The sequence below is a fragment of the Bos taurus genome, chromosome 2 (assembly GCF_002263795.3).
Source record: "Bos taurus isolate L1 Dominette 01449 registration number 42190680 breed Hereford chromosome 2, ARS-UCD2.0, whole genome shotgun sequence".
Lineage (NCBI taxonomy): Eukaryota > Metazoa > Chordata > Mammalia > Artiodactyla > Bovidae > Bos > Bos taurus.
The window spans coordinates 90,483,475-90,490,104 of record NC_037329.1 but is presented as its reverse complement, the minus strand read 5'-3'; the positions used below and the strand labels follow the sequence as shown (position 1 = coordinate 90,490,104).

Genomic DNA, 6,630 nt, shown 5'->3' with positions numbered 1-6,630 from the left:
CATGATTGAGTGACTACAAACAAGATGACTATGTGAGGGTGAGGTGATGGATGTGTTCACTAACTAGATCGGGACCGTCCTTTCACCATTTACATGCCTATCAACCCCCCCACAATGTACACTTTAAATATCTTCCATTTTATTTTTCAATTGTATCTCCATAAAGCTAAAATTGGGGGGGCAAATGGAGGAAAGGAAGTGGGACATCAGGCTCCCACCCAGCTGCTGGTACCTCGGGCTGCCTCCTCCCCAGGAAGTCTGGTCTGGCTCAGACTGCTTTTTGTGCCTTTTCTAGGGGTTGCTTGGTTTTTCACTTTGAGCACGTTGAGTACTGTATTTTTTTAAAGTCCTCTTGGTATTTTTATTGGACTCATACTACAGAGGGAATTTGAAGAATTTACATTTTTGATATTTAGTCTTCCTGTCCTACATACTATGCCTTTCCATTTGCTGATGCCGTCTTTTGTCCTTCAGAAGTGGTTTTTGTTGTTGTTCCCATACTGTTTCCATGCTTCTTGCTTTCCCATTTATTTCTCTTGCTTATCTCAGGTGTACAATCATATAATCTATAATGTCAAGTTTATATTCCTTTTTCCAAATTTCCTTACTTATTTGTATCTCTTGGTGGCACCACAGGGCATGTGGGATCCTAGTTCCCTGACCAGGGATCTAACCCTGCCCCCTGGGTTGGCAGTGGGGAGCCTTAAGCACCGGACCACCAGGGAAGTCTTGAGTGCTGTACCTTTAAAATGGAGGGCTTTGTTGCTATTTAGCCATGCAAAGTGGCCTTCTTCTGTCAGTCTGTCATTTTGCTCCTGTGATTTCTCCCTAGGGATGTTTTGGTGGGTCATTCGGAGGCCTGGAGGGGGCTCCAGAAATTGAGCTCAGTCTTGGATCGTCCCATAAGAATTTCTAATGTTGACTGGAAGAGTCCATTTTGTTAATGTTGCCTGGGAGAGTTCATTTTCTTCTATTCACTGCCTACCCTACCAGGTTTGTGGTTGTTTATTCTTTTTTTTTTTTTTTTTTCAATGTTAAGTGTGACGTCTTGTTTTGGGGAAGAGCGGCTGTGGTTGAGGTCTACCCCAATTCTCTAAGTCTCACCTGGGCACAAAAATGACCCTCAGAGCACATTTTCTTTGTAGACTGACCTCCAGGCTTAAAGTTGACTCTCAGACTTCATCTCCCAGGCCACATCAGCCTTTGCTCATGGGGTAGAACCTCCATGCTTCCTTGAAGGGGAAGGCTCTTTATTTTCCTGTTTAAAAAAAATTAAGGATCTTCTTTCATGACAGAGGTCGAGGCACTGACCACAGTTAGTTACCCTGGCTGTGTTTTTGCATTCTCTGAGCATTTTAGAGCTCCTATTGCTAATTGTCCATGACGTTTTGGTAAAATAGGCCACAGAGTCTGTTGTCCTAGAAGTGAGAACAGGAGCATGAGATGAATCAACACAACAAGCACACAAGGAGTTCTTAGGCAGAGATGCCCGAGATTCGCATCCCTTTGCCTGTTTATTTAAACTGTTTTTTATTGAATATCCACATGAGGTGGACTCTGTGCTAGCCCCTCGAGGTGAAATGGGACTACATAGACTCTACTTTTAAATAGCTTCCAGTCTGGAGGGAAGAGAGACACCAACAGATGCTGCTGTGAGGGAGCTGGGTGGAGAGTGGATGGGGACGGAGGACTCCCACCACACCTCTCTGGGAGAAAGGAAAATGTGGAGACCACCTGGGCTCAGAGCTCTACTTTTTCTAGTTTCATAACATCCATTACTCCATCTGTAAATTGGGGATAAAATAACGGCTATTGAATAGGCTTGATATGAGGCTAAAATGACATCACGCAGGTGAAATGAATGCATAATTATTAGATATTTACTAGATTCCCTGCTTTATGTCTTGTTATGTATGCATGATTTAGATCTTACTATTTTTTTTTTCTTTAATCTTTATTTATTTGCATTCGCCAGGTCTTAGTTGCAGCATGCAGGATTTTTTAACAGTTCCCTACCAGAGATAAGAAAGTCTTCCTCAGTGATCAATGCAATGAAATAGAGGAAAACAATAGAATGGGAAAGACTAGAGATCTCTTCAAGAAAATGAGAGATACCAAGGGAAATTTTCACGCAAAGATGGGCACAATAAAGGACAGACATGGTATGGACCTAACAGAAGCAGAAGATATTAAGAAGAGGTAGTAAGAATACACAGAAGAACTATACAAAAAAGATCTTCACGACCCAGATAATCATGATGGTGTGATCTCTCACCTAGGGCCAGATATCCTGGAATGCAAAGTCAAGTGGGCCTTAGGAAGTATCACTACAAACAAAGTGGAGGTGATGGAATTCCAATTGAGCTCTTTCAAATCCTAAAAAATGATGCTGTGAAAATGTTGCACTCAATATGCCAACAAATTTGGAAAACTCAGCAGTGGCCACAGAATTGGAAAAGGTCAGTTTTCATTCCAATCCCAAAGAAAGGCAATGCCAAAGAATGCTCAAACCACTGCACAATTGCATGCAACTCACAGGTTAGCAAAGTAATGCTCAAAATTCTCCAAGCCAGGCTTCAGCAGTATGTGAACCATGAACTTCCAGGTGTCCAAACTGGATTTAGAAAAGGCAGAGGAACCAGAGATCAAGTAGCAACATCCCTTGGATCATTGAAAAAGCAAGAGAGTTCCACGGAAACATCTATTTCTGCTTTATTGACTATGTCAAAACCTTTGACTGTGTTTATCACAACAAACTGTGAAAAATTCTTAAAGATATGGGAGTACAAGACCACCTGGCCTGCCTCCTGAGAAATCTGTATGCAGGTCAAGAAGCAGCAGTTAGAACTGGACATGGAACAACAGACTGGTTCCAAATCAGGAAAGGAGTATGTCAAGGCTGTACATTGTCACGCTGCTTATTTAACTTATATGCAGAGTCATCATGAGAAATGCTGGGCTGGATGAAGCACAAGCTGGAATCAAGATTGCCAGGAGAAATATCAATAACCTCAGATATGCAGATGACACCACCCTTATGGCAGAAAGTGAAGAACTAAAGAGCCTCTTGATGAAAGTGAAAGAGGAGAGTGAAAAAGTTGGCTTAAAACTCAACATTCAGAAAACTAAGATCATGGCATCTGGTCCCATCACTTCATGGGAAATAGATGGGGCAACAGTGGAAACAGTGACAGACTTTATTTTTTTGGACTCCCTATCATTGCAGATGGTGACTGCAGCCATGAAATTAAAAGAGGCTTGCTCCTTGGAAGAAAAGTTATGACCAACCTGGAAGCATATTTAAAAGCAGAGACATTACTTTGCCAACAAAGTTCTGCCTAGTCAAAGCTATGGTTTTTCCAGTAGTCATGTATGGATGTGAGAGTTGGACTGTAAAGAAAGCTGAACGCTGAAGAATTAATACTTTCAAACTGTGGTGTTGGAGAAGACTCTTGAGAGTTCCTTGGACAGCAAGGAGATCCAACCTGTCAAAGTTAAAGGAAATCAGTCCTGAATATTCATTGGAAGGACTGATGCTGAAGCTGAAACTCCACCTGATGCAAAGAACAGACTCATTTGAAAATACCCTGATGCTGGGAAAGATTGAAGGCAGGAGGAGAAGGGGACGATAGAGGATGAGATAGTTGGATGGCATCACCAACTCTATGGACATGAGTAAACTCCGGGAGTTGGTGATGGACAGGGATGGACAGGGAGGCCTGGCGTGTTGCAGTCCATGGGGTCACAAAGAGTCGGACACGACTGCACGACTGAATTGAACCAGAGATCGAACCCAGGACCCCTGCGTTGAGAGCACAGAGTCTTAGGCACCAGGGAAATCCCAAGACCTTACTAGTTTTTAAGCTCCTTAAGGACCACCTACCTGATCCAACCGTATCATTCTCCTGAAAAACCCTGAAGGCTCCTCACTGACTTCCAAATTAGGTACAAATGTCTCTCATAGATCTTTTTCAATAGAGTCACAATGCGTGTGTGTTCAGTTGCTAAATCATGTCTGACTCTTTGCAATTGCATGGATTGTAGCCCGTCAGGCTCGTTTGTCCATGGGATTTCCCAGGCAAGAATACTGGAGTGGGTTTCCATTTCCTTCTCTAGGGGATCGTCCCAACCCAGGACTGAAGCCACACCTCCTGCATTGGCAGTTGGATTCTTTGCTGCTTAGCCACCTGGGAAGCCCACATAGTAACAATAACATTTATGGAGCACTTACTTGTTAGATGATTTTCTAAGCCCTTTTTACACGCATTCTCCTTTTCTGTATGAAAATCTTAAATCCCCAACATGTACCAAACCTCCTACAGAAGAGAAATTAGGGGAAAAGCAATACTAAACAGGGAAGTTTGAGAATCACCTTGAGGGCTCCCATCGTTAAAGGAAAAGCTCAACTATTCTGAATCCATTTGAATGGCAGTTAATGCTGAAAAGAATTCAGCTCTACTGGGCCCCTTGCCTCCAGGCGGGTTCAGATAAGAGATTATAACTGTTATGGAGCCAGTCCAGTCCCTAAGATTGAAACAGAGATAATTCTTTGCTCTTTAACCTGAAGTTGGAGTCCTTTGCAGACAAATTGGGAAAAGAAGAGGGAGGCTGCAGGGGAGAAGGGAGACTTGTTTAATCTCTTTATTTTCAGGAAAACAATTATTTTAATGATTCGCCCTTTAATTTATAAAACAAACACAGCTGTGGCTTGATGCTCTTTATCTGATTTCAAAGGTGCTAACTTTTCAGTACTGGGCTCCAAGGGGGCTGCCCAATGCAGAGACCAATGGGGGTCACATTATGGCTCAGAAATGCTGCCTGGAGTTGGGGAGCAGGAGCTGGGGGAACCCCACTGCTGTCAGCACCCGGGGCCTTCTACGTGAAGACCCATGGGTGTGTACCAGAGCTGGCACACCTATTTGCAGATGGTTTCAGATCCACACACACAGTCTTTGATAGTTAAGATTCCTCAGGTCTGGGTAACACAGAACCACAAGGGGCTGCTTTCCCCATGGTGAGTGTCCTTTATATGCTATAAACCCAGGACGGTTGGTTTCATTGGTTCCCAAGACGTAGGGTGGTGCCTGGCACTTGTGTGTGTGTTAGTTGCTCAGTTGTGTCCAACTCTTTGTGATGCCATGGACTGTGGCCCACCAGGCTCCTCTGGCCATAGAATTCTCCAGGGAAGAATACTGGAGTGGGTTGCCATTTCCTTTTCCAGGGGATTTTCCCAACCCAGGAAAATCAAACCCGGGTCTTTTGTATTGCAGGTACATTCTTTACTATCTGAGCCACCAGGGAAGCCCACTGGCACTTAGTAGGCTTCATGAGATTTTTTCAGTCAATCAAAAGGCATTTATGTTAAGTGCAATGTGGAATTAGATACCAGAACAGTGAAAAAACATTAGTGGAAAAACTGGTGGAATTTAAATCAAGTCTGTAGTTTACCTAAGTAATGGCCAATGTTAATTATATTAGTTTTAACCAGTGTATTGGGTTGGCCGAAAAGTTCATTTGGGTTTTTCATAAGCTGAGATGGAAAAACCCGAATGGACCTTTTGGCCAACCCAATACCATGGTTATGTAAGATGGTAACATTAGCAGAAAAGGAGTGTATAGGTAAAGAGTATACAGGAACTCTCTGTACTATTCTTGCAACATTTCTGTAATATTACAGAATAAAACATCATTAAAAAAATTACGAGGTTAGGGGAAAAGTTATAGAGGCACATGAAGAAACAAAACATCACATAAAAGATAACATCATCACCCCCACAAAGTACTGACAAAAAAACATATGTATGACCTAAGAGCTGTTGTTGATAATTTAGTCAGAGAATAAATGACCAGTGCTTCTCAAACTTTTTCATAGAGATACACCGATGGCTGAGAGAGAGAGAAGGGGCCCTATTTAAGGATAAAATCTCTTTAAGATTTAAACTTTAAAATTGTACGTATTTTCATTCCTTTTTAAGGCGTTTGTTTTATATAAAATATTGATACTGCCCCCACAGTTTTAAGTAAAAATAGATACTTTAGGAAGATTTTCCATGTTTATTTTGTGGTTTTAGGTACCATGGGGTTATACATTTGTGCATCACAGAAGTATGTGGCCCCTGAGACAGTATATAAGCTCTACATTTCTGGAAAACAGCAACAGCTAAGGAAACCCTCACCATGTTTGTTCTGCAAATGGGTAACTACAAAAGACCAGTCTGTCTTCCATGGAATATTCCAAGGTAATTCTTTCATCTGACTCCCAAAAGACTTGGCGATGACTCCCTTGTCTTCCTGCCTCCATAAAACCTCAGGGTCCTTCCTTTTCATTTGTACCTTCCTCATTAATGAATGTTCTTCCTATTGCAATAGCCTGAGTAGAATCATCTTCACTGTTTGCTGCATTTTGTCTTTCATGCCTGTTTGAAAAATAAGATATATGGACAGAGCCTGTCTCAATGGCTGGTACAGAAGATGTAAATGTTTTATAGCATTAACAGCTACCACCGTTAGCATCAAACTTTAGAGCTAGAAGCACTCTTTAAGTAGTCTCCTGAACCACCCCTTCACTTTGCAGCCATGGAAACTGAGGTCCAGAGGGTTAACGTGAGGTTACACAGCAGGTGAAGGGCA

The 6,630-nt window shown here is 42.3% G+C and overlaps 1 long non-coding RNA gene across 1 annotated transcript in view; it reads left to right on the top strand.

Moving 5' to 3' along the window:
* Positions 1-1,613: 1,613 nt before the first annotated feature.
* The window catches only part of LOC132343179 (uncharacterized), a 30,105-nt gene continuing 25,088 nt past the window's right edge, over positions 1,614-6,630 (top strand). Inside the window, exon 1 of the long non-coding RNA XR_009491885.1 lies at positions 1,614-6,239. This is a non-coding gene — a long non-coding RNA (uncharacterized lncRNA). The remainder of the gene's footprint in view (positions 6,240-6,630) is intronic.